Raw genomic sequence first — 20,230 nt, forward strand, 5'->3', positions numbered from 1 at the left:
CTATTCTGGCACTCCTCTCCTACATATAAAAAGATTTTTTTGCTAGAAAATTACTCAGAACCCCCAAACATTATATATATATATATATATATATATATATATATATATATATATATATATATATATATATATAATGTTTGGGGGTTCTGAGTAATTTTCTAGCAAAAAAATAGGTCCTCTATATATAAAATAGGTCATATATATATATATATATATATATATATATATTTAGCAGACACCCTAGGGAATAAAATGGCAGGCGTTGCAACGTTTTATTTCGCACGGTATTTGCGCAACAATTTTTCAAACGTGTTTTCTGGGAAAAAAATACATTTCATGATTTAAAAAATAACAAAACAGTAAAGTTAGCCCAATTTTTTTTGTATAATGTGAAAGACGATGTTACGAGTAAATAGATACCCAACATGTCACACTTTAAAATTGCGCACACTCATGGAATGATGCCAAACTTCGGTACTTAAAAATCTCCATAGGCGACAGTTAATTTTTTTTTGCAGGTTACATGTTTAGAGTTACAGAGGAGGTCTAGTGCTAGAATTGTTACTAGCGCTCTAACCACTTACAGACCGGACCATTTTGCTGGTCAAAGACCAGACCACTTTTTGCGGTTCGGCACTGCGTCGCTTTAACTGACAATTGTGCGGTCGTGCGACGTGGCTCCCAAACAAAATTGACGTTCTTTTTTCCCCACAAATAGAGCTTTCTTTTGGTGGTATTTGATCACCTCGGCGGTTTTAATTTTTTTCACTATAAACAAAAATAGAGCGTCAATATTGAAAAAAACGCATTATTTTTTACTTTTTGTTATAATAAATATCCCCCAAAAATATATAAAAAAATTTTTTTTTTACCTCAGTTTAGGCTGATACCTATTCTTCTACATATTTTTGGAAAAAAAAATCACAATAAGCGATTATTGATTGGTTTGCGCAAAAGTTATAGCGTTTACAAAATAGGGATAGTTTTATGGCATTTTTATTAATAATTTTTTATTATTTTTTTTTATAGTAATGGCGGCGATCATTGATTTTTATTGTGACTGCGACATTATGGCAGACACATCGGACATTTTTGACACATTTTTGGGACCATTGTCAGTTATACAGCAATCACTGCTATATAAATGCAGTGATTCCTGTGTAAATGACACTGGCAGTGGAGGGGTTAACCAGTGGGTGGCAGTGTAGCGCCGGCACGCTCGCGATGGCAGGGTGGCATTGAACATTGGACGTACCTGTATGCCAATATGCCTGCCCGTGCCATTCTGCTGACCTACATCGGCGTGCGCTGGTCGGGAACCGGCTAACGCACGCGGCGATACCTCACATGTGTGGTTTGAACAGCGTTTACATATGTGGGCGGGACTTACACGTGCGCTCGCTTATGAGCCGCGAGCTACCGGAGACAGGAGCGTTTTAATTTTTTTTTTTACTTTTACACTTTCTTTTAATTTTTTTGATCACTTTTATTCTTTTTATAAGGAATGTAAACATCCCTTGTAATAGAAATCGTTCGTGACAGGTCCTCTTCATGGAGAAATGCGGGGTCAATAAGACCCCACATCTCTTCTCCGGGGTGTGAAGCATGAGGTCGGAAAAAAATTCCACGCTCTCTTGGTTATTTTTGTTTACACCCGTGGCCCGGACTTGACGTCATAACGTCGCGCCTGGGCCTCTGACGGTCATAGAGATGACTGGTGACCATCCGGTCACCGGAAATATCTATGGTCATCATTCAGCGGGTCCCTGATGGCACAGGAGAGCCTGGAGAAGCACCAGATGCCGGTGGGAGGGGGGATGTCCCCTCCTGTTGCCTGTAAGAACGATCAAGCGGTGGAACTGCCGCTATGATCCTTCTTATGGTGCACAGAATCGCCGGCTGAAAACAAGGATATCTGAATGTCTGAAAGTCTTTAGCTGCAGGCATCATTCAGATATTCCCACTGAAATTCAAGAATGTCATATGACGTCCTTGGGCTGGAAGGAAACCTGCAGGCAAGACACTAAATTCAGCAAAAAATACACTAAGTGAATCATAATGGTTCTTTTTTGTGACCACTTTTTTGCAAGTAAAAGTAATCCATTGTGCATATGACGCTGCTGTGTAATAACCCTATGCAATTGTCATGGTTATGCAGTAATCTTTATCTGTCAGCTTACCTCTCCTCATGTGTTCAGACTAAGAGGCCAGCAACTCTCACCTGGCTGTATTTATAACCTCTCCTCTAAGCATGGCTCCACCCCAGGCCCTATTAGGGATTAGGGAACCCTATATTAACCTCTGCACTGTAAGCCATCGGTGCTGATCAACCATGTATTTGGCTTCCTGTTTCCTGCTTGCCGTGTGTTCTTCATTTGTCTCTGTTACCGACCTTGGCGTGTTCCTGACTATTCCTGTCTGCAAGTGACCCTGACCTTTTGGCGTGTCCCAGACTATCCCTGTTTGCCTGTGACCCTGAACCTTTGGTGTGTACTCTGTTCCTGTCTGCTAGTCGCCCTGACCTCTGCCTTATCCCCTAACTATCCTTGTTGTTCCAGCCTGCTGCTTCCTTCTTCTGTAGTCTACCGTGAGCGTGAGCTGTGAGACCCTAGAAGACACAACCTGGAGCCAGACTGCAGAGCAATCCATCCTCACCACTACAGGCTCTGGTGAACACCTGCTGGCTCTTAGACTCCACGCCCTGGGGAATCTATACTCTAGCTCCCACTGGGATCTGTGTTAGTGATCCAGTAGACCTGCTTCCTGAACCTCCCTGGGTACTATCCACAGCAGTCAGTCCTAGGGTCCACTATCTTAGCGGTGCACTTCCGACTCCTATGGAGTGCATCTGTCACCTGGTCTCAGGTGACCTGACAGTTTTATCAGCCATGGACCCGGCTGATTTGCCACTACCCACAGATGATCCGTTGCAGGGCTTAGTTCGCAGACTTGAGACCCAGGAATCACATCAGATCCAGGTTATCCTCAGTTCAACAACCTCAACCGCTATCTGCTGCTGCACCATTTGCAGCCACACATTCATTACATCTGCCAGCTCTGGGGACGCCAAGGCTTGCAGGGGGTTTCTTAGCCAATGTCCAATTCATTTTGAACTTCAGCCCCAAAACTTCCTGTTCGATCAGGCAAAAGTAGCCTATATTGTATCCCTCCTGTCCGGTGAGGCACTAGCTTGGGATGCCCCTCTGTGGGAACTGAATGATCCAGTGGTTTCTAGCCTGTCTGATTTCTTTCAACTTTTTTGGGATATCTTTGAGGAACCGGATCGTGTCTCCTCAGCGGCTAGCACTCTTTTACATCTCCATCAAGAGTTCGCTTCTGTGGGACAGTATGCTTTTCAATTCCGTATCCTCACAGCTGAATTAAGCTGGAATAATGAGGCCCTAGTTGCAACCTTTTTACATGGCCTCTCTGATAGAGTGAAGGATGAATTAGCAGGAAGATCCCTTCCTGCTGATCTGGGCGGTTTCATCACCTTGTATAACCCGATCGATATTCGCTTTCAGGAGAGGGCCCTGGAAAAAAGACGCCAGCACTCCCCATTCTTTAGGCAGCCTGAGCTACCAGTTCCTTCTCTTCGATCCGAGGAGCACCCCCTGCCTGCTGAGGAACCTATGCAGCTGGGCTGGACCAAGTTATCTCCCGAAGAACACGCTAGGCGCAGAACTCTGGGCCTGTGCCTCTATTGTGGAGCCAAAGGTAATTTTCATGACACTTGTTCTCTTCATCCGGAAAAACGCTCAGGGCTAATACATCTGGAAGGTGGAGTATTAGACCCTGAAATATCACCTTCACCTTTTTGTCTTCTCCTTTCTGTGTTCCTTCATGTCAGCGCTTCTTCTCGTTCGGTCTCGGCACATCTGGATTCCGGAGCCGCTGGCAATTTCATGGGTTTGGAAACTGCATCTTCCATGTGACTTACCCTTTTGCCCTTTTCAACGGCATTGGTGGTCTTGGCGATTGATGGCACTGTTCTCCCAGGGGGCCCTATCTGCTTCAAGACCCTCCCTGTTAAGATGTCAGTAGGGACACTCCACCAGAGTGGGGACCAGAACCGTAGTACCAGGCCGAATGCCCTCAACATGGGTGTTGGGCGCTTTGGGGTGGGGGGCCACAGGGTGCCCCCCTTCCCCAAAGCACCCACCCCCCATGTTGAGGGCATGCGGCCTGGTACGGTTAAGGGGGGGGGGCGCTCGCTCGTCCCCACCCCCTTTCCTGACCGGCTGCATGCTCAGATAAGGGTCTGGTATGGACTTTGGGGGGACCCCCACACCGTTTTTCTGCGTAGGGGTTACTATTAAAACCCATACCAGGCAACGGGGCTCGCAAGGTGTCAATCTCGCTGATGGAAGCGGCGAAATCTATTTCCTTCTCTAGTCCCGTCGTACCTGAAGTCACATTCAAAATAAATGGAATTTAGTCTGTGTGTGGGCAAGTCCATTCATTTGGAAAGTCCGGCAGACATAGTCCACTGAAAAGTCCATTCATGTGTGGTCATGTGTGTGCAAGTCCGCTTGTTTGGAAAGTCTGGTGGACCTCCGCTGCAAAGTCCTGCGGATTGTCCTCGGGACTAAGTCCTCCGGATAGTCCAATCGTGTTTGTGTGCGGTATTAGAATCCACGCCCTGGGGAATCTATGCTCTAGCTCCCACTGGGATCCGTGTTAGTGATCCAGTAGACCTGCTTCCTGAACCTCCCTGGGTAGTATCCACAGCAGTCAGTCCTAGGGTCCACTATCTTCCAACTCCTACGGAGTGCATCTGTCACCTGGTCTCAGGTGACCTGACAGCATTAAGTATAAACACCTGAATTTATCCTTACATTAACTGTCCGTAATTCCCTGCACCACAAAACTCTTGTGTTTGAGAGGGTGGGGCAGTCCTTTAAGCCAATCGGGCTCCTAATCTTTTTACAGAGCTGTAAGTCCTACAAACTTGTGGGTGGGGTTCATGAGGAGAACCTGGAGAGGCAGAGAGCTCATGCCCTTGCAGGCTACTGGAGGTACAGTATATGCCTAAACACGGGGTATGGCGTTAAGGCAAAACTCTCTATTATGAGCAGCATTTCTCCTAAGTAAACATTTAATTAACTCTTGTATACTGTAGTGTGGCTCACTCCTTTCCTCAAATAAACATCACATATAACAGTTCATTTAAACACTTCTTTCTCCGTGCAGCATTTCTGAGCTGGTGATGCATAGCGTGCAGTTGACTCTACAAGCCCAGAAAATTGTCACTCCACACCATTGACAATGATACACGTGTTTAACTCATTATGAGCAGCATGTCTCCTGAGTAAACATTTAATGAACTCTCATATACTGTAGTGTGGCTCACTCCTTTCCGCAAATAAACATCTCATATAACAGTTAATTTAAACACTTCTTCCTCCGTGCAGCATTTCTGAACTGGTGATGCATAGTGTGCAGTGGGCTCTACAAGCCCAGCAACCTGTCACCTTACACCATTGACAATGATACGTGTGTTTAACTCTTCTTTTCGACTTGTTTTAGCTAGATATGTATCCCAGGAAGCACTGTACAATTACTGACTTTGACTGTGCTTTAAAGCAGAACTTCAAGCAATTTTTTTTACCATGCAGTGGGGCTGTGTCCACACTGCATTGGCTTACTTCTCGTTTTTGTCTAGGGGATTGGAGAATGGAGATAAACTCACATAATCATTAGATTCTCCCAGTGCAAGACCGGTCACTCCAGCTCTGGCCTTCCCGCAGTCACAGTTTTTGTCTAGGGGATTGGAGAATGGAGATAAGTTTACTTAATCCTTAGATACTCCCAGTGCAGGACTGGTTTCTTCAGCTCCTGCCCTCCTGCAGTCCAGTGGTCTTGTGCAGCTCTGGATGTGAAGACGTCACACAATCCACCACTGGATGTAGGGAAGCATTTTGTTCCCAAGGATCGAAGGGTCAAGTGAGTATAGGCACTGCGTTCAACCCTAGACAAAACAAACAAATTTTGTCTGGCATTGGGCTTTAATACTCTGTGGCCTCACTCCACCTTCTGTGACTTCCAGGCTGGACCACTAGGATGCCCCACACCTCAGTTGGACCCAAGTTGGGTTACCGATTGCTAGGGTAAGGAACGAATAACACTGGCTCCTTCACTACTAGGGACCCCTGTCACCTATGTTAAGTTACCTCGGCCACCCGACTGGGTGGCTGGCTCAGACACTAGTACTGTGGTCCCTGATGACAGCCCAACCCTCAAAGGGTTCATTTAACCATTCGTTAAGACAATGGCAACAGAATTTCTCTTTACTTGGTAGAAACTGAATCCATTACAATTCTCAGCATCTTAAATTGCTTACAACATAGTTCACAGTCTTAATCAAACTCTCTAAACCTTGGCAGCTTCTGGTAGCCCTTGCACTGTGATTTTTCATACCTCAATATTTCCGAAAAGTCCATCAAATACATATTGTTCATGTCTTGGGATTTTGTCCAAGTTGGGAACCCTGACCAAGTTCCCGCCATGGGGAGAACACTTAAGCAAAGTTCAATCACATATCAGCATAATCTTCTTTCTGGTTCATATACACAAAGTGACTCTTGGCTCAGGAAGGTTTTCCCTTGTATTTATCTGTCACTGATAAGGGGAAGCATCACAAACATCAAGAAACCTGGGCATACTTCTCTCCACCAACTACATATACAGTATCTCACAAAAGTGAAAAGTGAGTACACCCCTCACATATTTGTAAATATTTTATTATCTTTTATGTGACAACACTGAAGAAATTACACTTTGCTACAATGTAAAGTAGTGAGTGTACAGCTTGTATAAATTAGCTTCCCCTAAAAATAACTCAACACACAGCCATTAATATATATATATATATATATATATATATATATATATATATATATATATATATATATATATATATATATATATATATATATATATATATATATCGCTGACAACAAAAGTGAACCCTTAAGTGAAAATGTCCAAATTGGGCCCAAAGTGTCAATATTTTGTGTTGTCACTATTATTTTCCAGCACTTCCTTAAGCCTCTTAGGCATAAAATTCACCAGAGCTTCACGGGTTGCCACTGGAGTCCTCTTCCACTCCTCCATGATGGCATCACGGAGCTGGTGGATGTTAGAGACCTTGAGCTCCTCCACCTTCCATTTGAGGATGCCCTACAGATGCTCAACAGGGTTTAGTTCTGGAGACATGCTTGGCCAGCACATGACCTTTACCCTCAGCTTCTTTAGCAAGGCAATGATCGTCTTGGAGGTGTGTGTTGGGGTCATCATATTGGCATACTGCCCTGCAGCCCAGTCTCTGAAGGGAGGGGTTCATGCTCTGCTTCAGTATGTCACAGTACATGTTGGCATTCATGGTTCCCTCAATAAACTGTAGCTCTCCAGTGCCGGCAGCACTCATGCAGCCCCAGACCATGACACTCCCACCACCATGCTTGACTGCAGGCAAGACACACTTGTCTTTATACTTCTCATCTGGTTGCCACCACACATGCTTGACACCATCTGAACATTGTAGCAAAGTGTAATTTCTTCAGTGTTGTCACATGAAAATATATAATAAAATATTTACAAAAATGTGAGGGGTGTACTCACTTTTGTTAGATACTGTACATGTATTGTACAACTTAATTAAACCACAGTGGGGTAACATAAGGCATTGCAGTACAACACATAGAAAATAATGTAGGCACCTGTCCAAACACTGATTGTGCTTACTGGAGTGAGGGGCTGTGGGTGGAAAAGGATTATCCTTAAAATCATGGAGGAAATTGATCACAAGGAAAAACTACACCCTCGATCAGGGGGGTGTACAGAAGAGGAGTTTCTGGCTAAAAATGATACCCACTGTTAGCCAGGGCTTTTAGTTTTGAAACATTAGAAGGGCTAATTGCTTTGCCAGTAAAGTGTAAACCTATTTACTTTATGCTTGGGGAGGATTTTGGGTAGGGCATTTGGGTAGGGCTGAGAGAACCAAACCACATGATCTTTGAAATTGTGGTTTGAGACATTTTGCTGCTGTAATTACAGATTTTATATCATTGGAAGGCCTGTCTTTCATCATCACCTACCAACCATGACACGGCTGGAGAGAAAAAGAAAGACCATCTATGTGGAGACCCAAGAAGAGAAGGGGCATGATTCTATTGTAGGGACACATTTTAGAATAAAATATATAGTTCACCTTAATTGGTTTTTAACCCTATTATTTGTAGTTAAAATTTTAGCTAGCCCTTTTTCATTTTATTTAACTACTTTATCCACCTTTTTACCATTTTGAACTTGTTTCTGTAGCTTCAAATAATAGAACCTGGGGGTGGGTGGAAGGGGCACACTTTGGCATCCTCACCTTGAGTGCAAGAGGTGCATGCACTGATGAAGATGAAACCTTTTGACATTTTTTTCATTCTGAGAAAAAATCTTTTTGGAGCACTATGTCAAAGTATCTGTAACCTGTGCTTCTAAGCACAGTCCCAGGGCTTTAACAGAGCAAATTGACAGGCTGCATTTTTTTTTTAAAGTTTAGTGCACTTAACCTTTTAGCTTCCCCCTTTGTGCTATGGTATACAGTGATCAGTGTTGTCAGCTATAGCAGGTGACACTGATTGTTCGGGAAAAACCTGAACCCATATATGGATCGAAATTTAGAAACTACATTTAGAAATGTACACACCTCAAGCACCAAGCCTCTGTATCGAATACATAGATTAAATGAAACAAAAAAAGTTTAAACAAACTACACTTCAGAATGCATTGTCTCCAGTATCTGTTTTCTAATGTGTAATTGCTACATATTTTTTTTGGATAATTGCAGTACATGTTTTCTATATGCTACATAGAGATTTTAAGATGGCCCTTTTTTAATCACATGTTGACATCTCAAACTTTTTTAATTGGCTTGGAAATATTGTATTTGATTTGCATTTAGCATCTACAGTGCATTTGATGTAATATGACAATTGTATTTTCTATTCAATAAATTAATTTATTATGATTGCTTTGTATTCAGTGGCCATGCGTATTCCACCTCACTCAAAGTCCCAGGGCTAAGTTTTGTTTTTATATGCATGGTTATTAGGGATGGAGGGGCATCAATGGTGGCACCAGACCATTTTAAAATAGTTTTACTATGCAAAAGCCATAGGTGATTGAAAAAAACAAAAAACAAACAAAAAAACTATATAGCTTTTGAAAATAATTCCATGAAGAGTTTTTATTTGGTGCAGCCACTCTTTGCTTTTAACACAGCAGCAATTCTCTTAGGTACATGAAGGCCGGTTACCTATTGTGTGTTCAGTTAGTTACTTGGCTACCCAAGTAAGGGGGGATAGGTTAATATTTCTTGCTGTCTTCCCTGATCATATTCATAGGCTTTTTCTGGGTCTGACCTCCCCTCTCGTGTAATATAATAGTGAAAAGGTTTGAGTCCCAAGGGGCTAGAAACAGGCACAAGAATGGGAACCTTGCAGCAGCTTGCTGAGAATTGTGGCCCACCTTCAGAGCACCAACTCATTGCGATCCCCATGACCATGGATCTACTCAAATTTTTCCAATAGTGAACTTTACCCAACTTTACCCAAAAGGATGTTGCCTCTGCAGATATGCTGGGGCAGCCGCAACTAGAGATAGTTAGGAAAAAGATGTTTAATCATGTTATACATATTCTGCTGAATTTTTAGAAAATGTTTTTCAACTGCTTTGAGCCTGGTCTGAAGTTATTCCAGGGGGTCATGTTGGGTATTGGCATATTCCTTAAGAACCTGGGTCTGTAATAGCACTGTGGGGTATGTGTAATACCACTATATAAAGGGTTATCTTGCAAGGTAAAGAAGAGGAGGTAGTTGTCTTGGACAACCAAAATGAAGAACAGCTACAGCAGTCAGTCATTTGGAGTGGTACCTGGTTGGGTGACAGGTCCTTTGTTATTGAAGGGGTCAGTGCTCTGACTCCCTCTACAGCTGTCCATCTCCTATGGTCACCGGAAGCAAAGTGGCAATATGGAGTTCTAAGGCCTGATCGGTACACTGGTCTGGTAGAGTGGGTAACGGCTCTGCATGTTCCTCCAAATGCAAACATACACCAATTACAAGAGTGTAGTATTTTGGGATGAAACATCTTACAGGGGAACGTTGTACATTATTGCTGCACACAAGTGGATCATCTCTGAGTTGGGGACAGCCTTAATGTTTGATTTTTCACATGACCACAGCCTCCACCTGGTCCCAAGCATTGGTGAGCACGCCTTCAGGCGACGTGTCACCCCATGTGCACAGACTCAGTAGACCCTGCCTGTAAGGGTTAATCCTGTGTCTAGGGTGGTCCCTTCAACCTCTCAGACCTTAGATCCAATGTATTGTATAAATTCAGATATATCTGGAATCAATTCTCAAAGGACAAATAAAACCACACACACACCATGGCGTCCTTCGAGAACTAATTGTATTGAGTTGTTACAAAGCAATTGATATAGGATATTTCACGTCATACAGAATAAGACATGCGCAGTAGACATCAAGACGATTACAGCTGGTCAAGACAAAAACGCTATTGTTCTTTGTTCTAAGCTAGCTGAATTAATATAAGAAAAGATACATAATTCCTTCTGTAGCTAAAAGATGCTGAGAAACAGTGTGAAGGTTATAGATAAGTGTGTGAGAACACATGTGTTAGAAGAATCTCATGTTGAGACAGTTATCTGAGAAGTTAAAGGGGTGTTCAAACTGTACATATTGTGAAATGGAAGTTTGTGAATATTAAGATGGCTGACAGAAACAAGATGGATGCTTAACATAACCTTTCACTGCCCACATACACTTGTAGTTTGTGTGTCATATTTGTACATGTCGTTTCTGAAGGTTCTTGCCTGGCAGGTTGTCCCAAGCATCCAGGAAAGCTTGCCGCAGTTACATTATATACTTTGGCTGTGTTAATTCCTTCTGTCTCTGCACATAATCCCAAAATGGCATGATGATGTGGAGAACAGGGCTTGTGGGGGCTGTACCATCTATGCCCTGCACCCAATCAGAGGCTTCCTGTGAGATAGCAATTACACAAAGCAAAGATTCCTACCTTTAAAATTCTCTTGGATGGAACTGCACTTTGAAAATGTTTTCCTGTATCTCACAGGCACTTTTATGTGGGTTTTGGGTGTTTTAAGACATTTTAGTGTATTTATTTAATAAATGTGTATTGTATCACGATCCGGGTCTTGACTTTTTCAGTGAGCCCAGTGATCCCTTTATCATTTGGGGCCTCTGTGAAGCAGCACCTACAATACTAACATCAACCTATGCTTTACCCCTACTTTCCCTTTAAATGCTGTGATTAAAAGTAAATGTTTTGCTTTCAAGCTATTTTAGTATGAAGAAGCAAATAACATCAATCATAAAGTAATCATAACATCCTTTAAATAACACATATCTTAATCTAACTCTGTTCTCATTTAGAATGTGCATTAATATTTAACAGCCAGCAAGCGCCAAGGGAATTAAATTGAATATAAAACTGCAGAAGAACAGCTTGTGTCCTCCCCATAATTATTAAATGGGCCCTCAAAATACTTTAGCATTTCGTTATGAGTGCTAAATGTATAGAATGAACACTAAAACATATATCCAGCTCACATTTCCATATTGCGTCGCCAGTGGCACGCAAAAGAAATACAAAACTTTCTAAGTTAGCAAAGCCTTTGGATCAGGATTATCTTTTAAATTTATTCTTATACAAACACGGTTATTGTTTTGATTAAATCTTATTTTGTAGGGATTTTGTTTTTTTATTGTTAATTAACTTTGCCCAAGTGAGAATGAATGTATCCCTTTGGAAAGTTAAGTCGTAATAAGCCTTATGTATAAAAATGTCTGAATGAAAAGTGTCTGTTTTGCTTTCAGCAAACACTTAATGCACTGCTGGGCGCTGGTGATAGATCCTCTTTTAATCTTGGTAGGTATTCTTAGAAATTTAATAAAAACTTGTAAAACCAGACTGGAAGGAGGAGAGTCTGTGCCAAGGATAAGGAGGAAAGTGCCAGCTGGCAGATTACTGGGGGTTAGCAGGGGGACTAAAGGAAAACTATAGTGGTTTTAAGTTTATTGTTTGTATTTTAATTTTTGTAAGTGTGTAAAAGAATGTTTTATATCTATTTGTATATGTAGCTCCCTCTAGGTAGATAGGTACTAGCGTGAGGAATTTTGGTTAGGACTGGGTAAATTTAAGCAGGCCTGGCTGCCAGCCTTTGTTTTGATTTGGTCTGGGCTGGGAGTGCTTTAGAGTAGCAGCTGGTGACTTACAGGAAGCATCACTGAGACCTCCCTCTTTTTTCTAGAAGATTCTTGGAAGTGAGGAGGAGAGGAGAGGAGAGGTGGAGCTGCCCGGGGCATTCTAAGGAGCCCTGACCAATCCTTAACCTGTATTGGCAGGGGGCAGGCCTCCTTAAATACCCAGGGTCAGCACAGCTGGGGAGGAGTTGGAGTTGTTCAGAGCTATGGAGATGGAAAGCTAGGTTTTCTGGGCCTTTGAGGGAGCCTCCCAGTCTGGAGGGTGACTTTGGGCCTGGGTTTGGGTGTGGACGGGGCCCTTTGCCTCCTGTGTCCTGGACAGGAGGCAAAGGAGGAGCAAGAAAGGACAACAGGAGAGAGCATTACCGGGTGATTCCCCAGAGAGAGGAACAGCTGGTCGCAGCCAGGGGGGCTGGTGAGTGACATGCACGGTCAGGAGGACTGGGGAGGAGGGATGAGGCCGACGTTCAAGTCGAATGTAAGTTTGATTCGAACATCGGGTGTTTGCCTGTTTGCCGAACAGCAAACAATATGTGGTGTTCGCTGCAAATTCGAAAGCGCCGGAACATCGTTAAAGTCTATGGGACACTAACATGAAAAATCAAAAGTGCTAATTTTAAAGGCTTATATGCAAGTTATTGTCATAAAAAGGGTTTAGGGACTCGGGTCCTGCCCCAGGGGACATGTATCAAAGCTATTTTTTTTTAAACTGACGTTTTTTCGGGAGAAGTGATTTTTTTTAATGCTTAAAGTGAAACAATAAAAATGAAATATTTCTTTAAATATCATGCCTGGTGGGTGTCGAAAGTATGCCTGTAAAGTGGTAAAGTAAAAGGAGGTGCTGTAGGGGTTAAGTGCGTCCTAGGGAGTGCTTCTAACTGGGGGGGGAGGGTTATGTGTGACACGACACTGATCACTGCTCCAGATTACAGGGATCGGTGATCAGTGTCCTGTCACTAGGCAGAATGGGGAAATGCTTGTTTACATTAGCATTTCCCAGTTCTTCCTCTCTGTCAGACGATCGCGGGTATCCGCACGGACATCGAATCTGCAGGACCCGCGATCACACTCACAGAGGTCGTGGCGGGAGCGCGCCGCTGGTGGCTTGGCCAAAAACTGCTTCTTAAAGGGCAATGTACAGGTTTGTTAACTGGCCTGTATGTGCCCTTCTGGTGATGTATATATCGGCGTGAGCCAGTCGGCAAGCGGTTAAAAAAAAATTGCGCGGGGGTCCCCCTAAAATCCATACTGGACCTTTATCTGAGCACACAACCTGGCAGGCTGCAGCAGAAGAGGGGGGCAAGAGAGAGCCTCCCCCTGAACCGTACCGGACCACATCCCGTCAACATGGGGAGGGTGTTTTCGGGTCTGACACCAAAGCACCTTGGCTCCATGTTGATGGGGACAAGGGCCTCATCCCCACAACCCTTGCCTGGTGGTTGTGGGTGTATGCGAGCAGGGGGCTTATTGAAACCTGGAAAGCCCCTTTAACAAGGGGACCCCCAGATTCTGGCCTCCCCCTGTGTGAATTGGTAATGGGGTACATCGCACCCCTACCATTTCACAAAAAAGTGTCAAAATTGTAAAAAAGACAAGCGATAGCTTGGGACTAGTCCTTTATTAAAAAATAAAAAAATTAAAATGTACCATGATGTAAGTTCATGCTGCCTGATGGTCCCACTGACCTGCAGCGTGGCATTCTCCCGCTCTGAGCCCCTGTATAGCTGCCTCACGGCTCTTGGGCTTAGAAATCCTTAGAGCTTAATCTCTTAAATGTACCCCATCAGGAGGTACATTTAGGAGCATTCTAACTGGTCAGTGATGGGCGGCGTGGACCAATCAGAACCCGCATAGCCCATCCTCTCAGTGGGGAAGAAGAAGAGTGAATGCCAAGGGGATTTCTAAGCTATGGACCCCTGAGGCAGTTATACAGGGGATCATAACAGGAGATTTCTGCACTGCAGGTCAGCAGGACTGGTGGGGGGGGGTGAGTTCACTGTAGAGATTTGTCTGTAAAGGTGAACTTACACTTTAAATATAATAAACATGTTATACTTACCTTCTCTGCACAGGGGATTTGCACAGGGCAGCCTGGATCCTCTTCTTCTCAGGTCCCTCGTCGGCTCTCCTGCCCCCCCCCCTCCTGACCAGTGCCCCCACAGCAAACAGCTTGCTATGGGGGCACCTGAGCCGAACTGTATTCCCCGCCCCCTTTCTCTCCTCATTGGATGACTGACTTTGACATTGGCGGGAGCCAATGGTGCCGCCCTGCTGTTTCAGCCAATAAGGAGGAGTGTCCCGGGCAGCAGAGACAATTCTACAACATCACTTGAGAGATGGGGCTCAGATAAGTATTAGGGGGTGCTGGGGAGGCTGCTGCACACAGAAGGCGTTTTATCTTAGTGCATAGAATGATCTTTTGATTTTACAACCACTTTCAGTGGCCCTCGCTTTTTAAAAGGTTGAGCATCACTGTAATAAAGGCTGCACCCAGAGAATTGTGGGATATTTCTAAATAGAGTGCAAAAGGAATCTGTTTACCTTCGCTTACCACTTTCTGATTGAAACTGCTTGAAGCTATTTGTACAAAGCGGGAGGGAGAGAGACCTGTCATACATTTAGGCGTATGTCTGCAAATTGCTATTGCTATTGAACAACAGGCATTATTCAGTAAAACAAGCAAAATTAGTCGGATCAACCTGTCAAAATGAGCCAAGCTCCTCATGCTAGCTGAAAATAAAAATTTTAAATATATACAGTATCTCACAAAAGTGAGTACACCCCTCACATTTTTGTAAATATTTAATTTCATCTTTTCATGTGACAACACTGAAGAAATTACACTTTGCTACAATGTAAAGTAGTGAGTGTACAGCTTGTATACAGTGTCAATTTGCTGTCCCCTCAAAATAACTCAACATACAGCCATTTATATGTAAACTTCTGGCAACAAAAGTGAGTACACCCCTAAGTGTACATGATGTACATGACATATATATACAGTGGGCGATCCAGAAGTGGTTAATAAACGGGATACACTGATCATTTTCTTTCACTATTTAGAAAAATTTGATAAATTAGAAAAATTTGGATACATTTTCAGGTGGTTGCTTCCAGTCCCAGTATATGATCACTGAATCCTATGGACACCCTTTTTCAGACTGACACTAGACTATTAGGTTATGTGCCTGTTTATGGCTCTCCTAGGAGGTTTTTTACTTCTGTCTTGTGCCCAGTCATGTGAAGCATATATTTACAACAATCATAAATATCCCTTAATAAAACAAATAAGGACCAGTCACTCATCGCTGATAAAACACTCAAGTCATTATAAAACCACAAAATGATGAATCTGCCTTATCCATCATTCCTCGTGAAAGAAATGTGGTTAGTCAGTAGACAAACGTATATGCCTCCGCTACAATTTATGTACGTCTGAGGAATCTACAGAGTTTCAATAAAAGGCTAGCAAGCAGGTCTGGCGATTCTGTAAAGGACCAAATTATATGCTGGAACTATGTAACAGTAATGCCCTGTACACATGATCAGACATTTCAACAACAAAATCCTTCTGATTTTTTACGACGGATGTTGGCTCAAACTTGTCTTGCATAGAAACGGTCGCACAAAGTTGCCAGAAAATCTGATCGTCAAGAACGAGGTGATGTACAACATATACAACGGGACTATAAAGAGGAAGTTCAATCGCCAGTAGCCAACAGCTTTTGTCTCGTAATTTATTCTGAGCATGCGTGGCACTTTGTGCGTCAGCATTTTCTACACACAATCAGAATTTAAACGTTCGGATTTTGTTGTCAGAAAATGTTATATCCAGATCTCGGAAATTCCGACGGGAAAAAGTCAGATGGAGCCTACACACGGTAGGAATTTCCGACAAGATTCTCCGATCGCACTTTTTCGGTTGGAAAGTCTGACTGTGTGTACAGGGCATAAGAAATCAGTCAATGACAAATTAATCCACCCAAATTAAGGGAGGCTGTAATCATTCCTCTACCTGTTTTTCAGCTGAGCTTGCAGCACCCTTTTGTGGTGGTTTGTTAAGCCAGTTCCCAATTTGTGGCCCATAGTTACATTTTCTGTGTTTTTTCAACAGCCATCTACATGGTTCACTACTTATCAGGCTCATAGCTCATCTCGGGTCTCTGGTCATCTCAGGAATCATATGCTAACACAATCACTAGAGTCCTCTCCTTTTTCAGTGGTTCAAGGCCTAGTCTGTTGGACGGTCCTGCTGAAAACTCAAGTCTCTAGAGACAAGGAGCCAAGGCTACCAGGCACATGCATGCAGGGAAATCTTTTTTTACCTCTACCAAGCAGGTAGACCCTACTCCACTACGCTACCACTCATTCCTGACCAGAACTGGTCATAATGTCCACTCTCCCCAGGTATTAGCTGTCACTAACTCCTTAGAAAAATGAAACAACTGTTCAGCACTTATGGCAACAGCATGTAGATTCTCAACCAGGCAAATTTTGCTTACCCATGCTGATGGTCACCATCTAACACTTCACAGAGGCATTGTTGGCTTAAAATGTTTACTGACATCTTGCATAATTTAATACATTAATAGACAATCAGTTGTTTCCAGAGTCCTTTTTTAAAAAGATGGTGAAGTTTTAATACAACTTATCCCATTGTCAGAAGGGGTGCTGTGGTACTCACAAATCTGTTCTTGTCACATACTGTAGTATTTCTCCACTCTATTCCCATCTACAGGTTGGGCTGGGCGCATCTTTCTCCCAAAAAGGACAGTGTAAGTTGGTATTCCATGCCTTTTGGTGGGTTCTTATCTTCTTAGGGTGCCAGGCTAACTACTCCTCACTTAAAAACGGTACTGTTTTTACCAGTAAACAGTGTCCACTAAAAACAGTCCTGACTAATAGAGGCTTTGCCCTACTACCAGCACATGCAATCCACAGCTGTGTTGGGTAGGCATTAGTTTTGGAGAGTTATTTCCATTACAGACTCCCGGCCAGCAGAGAAGACTTGGAGAGAGGAATTAAGAACCACAACACTTTACCCAAAATGGTGAAATATTTATTGGGATGAGTACACCATAAACATAAAAATTTTGGTACTTAAAATAATAGGCTGTTCACTTGGAAAGGAAGGTTGTACTTTGCAAGAGAATGTGCCCCAGAGCTTAAAGTGGTTGTAAGCCTCAACTATGAAATCTGAACAAAGCACATATATCTGTAGTGTTTACCTGTCTAACTCCAAAGTTCTAAGCATCCTTTCACTTTGGTGTTTCATTCCTTTGTTATCAGTATGAGTCACTTCTAATTTTTTCCGACACATGAGATACAATTACGATGGGGGAGGAGAGCTCAACACACAGCTTGTTTATTCAGAACACAGCTTTGTATCCTTCCTTCATTCCTGTGCAGTGTATGAAGGGGGAGGGGGGTGTCCCTTTCCTCCAATCAGTTCTTACACACTGTAACTGCAGCTCTCCACTCCCTCCTCTTGCTCCTCGCAGATGCAGATGGATTTTTATCAGAAATCTGCCCTGCCCTAGAGGGGATGTAAGGAAGAGAAGACTGCAGATAGACAAGAAAAACTTATGTAGGAGGATGTGTTTCATCTCTGTGTATCACCTGGAGCTATTCACTTCACTGGGTATATGAGAGGGTTTAAAACCACATGAATGAGGTGAAATTTCACTTTGCAAAGAATACCAATCATGTGCAAGGGAAAAGAAAAACAACAAAAGTCAGCAAAGCTTCACCTCATTCACTAAGTTCCTTTTCAAAAGTGCAAATTCCCTTGCAAAGTGAAAAAACAGTTTGCCTTTAGTAAATCAACCCCAATATCTCTGTGAGTCATGAGAAAGTAGTTCTTCTGGCAGTTGAATTGTTGTCTGTTGTCCATCAAGTCTCTGAGGGTATCCTTAAAGTTAGAAAAGCTGTACCCCTGTCAGGAAGGGCATGCCAGCAGGCAAGAGGGCTCCTCTGGGCAGATTTATGTGTGCAGTTGTAGTCCAGCATACAGTCTTACACATACAATTTAAAAAGGCTCACGTATATCTGTGTGCACAATCATGTGCTCATACATGCGAATCTGTCAATAATGTTGGTGCCAACCTAAGCCAAAGCTCAGGTTCAGTGTTGTCCTGTCCACAGCATTTTCTGTGTGACCCATTACTTGAATCTGATACCAGTTACCGACCCAGTTCATCCTGACCATCACTTGAACTCTGCTTGCACTGACTTCCGCTTGCTTCCTGACCTCAGCTTCAACCTGTTCCTGTTGCCACAGTACTGCTGATCCGATACTGACTCACCCTGACCACACTCTTGTCTATGTAGTTGTGCCTGATCCAATTACCGGTTTCTGACCTGGCATGTTGGACACTGTTGTTCATCTATCCTGCCTTGCAATCCACGCCAAGCACCTACCTGCTATCAGCCAGTACCTGCTCATCACCTGTCTGCTGCCAGCCAGTACCTGCCTGTTCCAGTTGCTACTTACCTACCATCACCCAGCCAGTCCATTCCACTATGGGTGACTGTCAGATTCCTTCTACTCCATCTGCTCAGAACTGCTGCTAGCAAGATCAACAGGAACTTGTGCCACTCTGCGCTCTTGTGCCACCTGTCCACTCTATCAGGGGCCCTGAGGTTAGTTGTGCACTTGGTCTGTATTTATATATAATGCTTTGATTCCATTTTTTATAAATAAAGGTGAATATTTTGAGTGCGGCTATCCAGCTCCTATTTTTATTTATATGTCTCTGTTGCAAACAGAGCCGGCACCCAACTTGATTGTGGAGACAGCTGATACCAGGAGAGGTAATTGCCTTGGAGCGGGGGAACTTCCATAGGGGTCCTGAGCTGTAAAAGAGGCCTTCCTCATCACGTCAGGCTCATCCACCAGGTATGTGACATCCCCACACAGTCTCCAAAGAAGAGAATCCTGAGTCACCTCCAGTCACCTGGTGGGATCTAAAGCTGTAAGGGGCTATAGGATAGGTATACCTTGCATCATCATTGGTCAGATAAGAAGTATGTATTTCCTTATTTGGGCAGCAATGTACAAAGTGGATGATGCTAGAATGGTAAATTATACCTTTTATTGGTCATCTAAGCCAATTACAGTTGCAAAAATTGAAGGTAGCTTAGTTCTTTTCTTCAGACACAATATTTATTTTATTATTTATGAACATAATGCTTTCTATGAATTAATTATAATATTATAATTTCGCAGTGTTGGTGTTCAAGAAAGGCTCATATGTGATTTGTTTTGAAAGTATATGAAGGTAGAAAGCTATACAGCTGGGTAGGCAGTTTGATACTGTGGTTATCCTACCTGCAGACAGAATGTATTCTATGTGATTAATCCCATAAATGCATTACATTTTTGTGCCCATTTTATGAGCAGATGATGAACTTCAATCAAACCTCATTATGGGATTGCGGTTCCTAAGCAAATCTATCAGGACCTGTGTGTTATGCAATAATGAGCTGCCACTTTACAATCCAGGCCACGTGCTCTGTTAATTATATATTGCTGTGTTATGTGCACTAAGGAGGCAGAATGGCTGCCAGCAACCCTGGGCAAATGAGGGGTGACTCTCCATCGGCAATGGCAGAACACTACGCTGAACTCTGTATAGAGGATAGAATGAACTCAATGTTCTCTACATACTACAGATCTTTCCACATTTCACTTCTACATTCACTTTCAGCTTTAATTAGGTTTTCATTGAGCCATATTGCAGAAGAATTTACGTGTAACCAAAGAGAACAGCTCTACTTTCAGATGCTTTTAGCTGCAATTGAACAATCTTGCAAACTGGAGTTAGAAAACTGCGGTCTGAGATTGCTAGGATCCATTACTGGCTTTGCAAATTATTACTGCATTTAAATTAGCTTAAAGTGGTTTGTTCACTAATTACTTAAAG

This window comes from Lithobates pipiens, unplaced genomic scaffold (genome assembly GCF_037356315.1).
Source record: "Lithobates pipiens isolate NorthernLeopardFrog02 unplaced genomic scaffold, aLitPip1_a1.2 Scaffold_16, whole genome shotgun sequence".
In the NCBI taxonomy this organism is placed as follows: domain Eukaryota; kingdom Metazoa; phylum Chordata; class Amphibia; order Anura; family Ranidae; genus Lithobates; species Lithobates pipiens.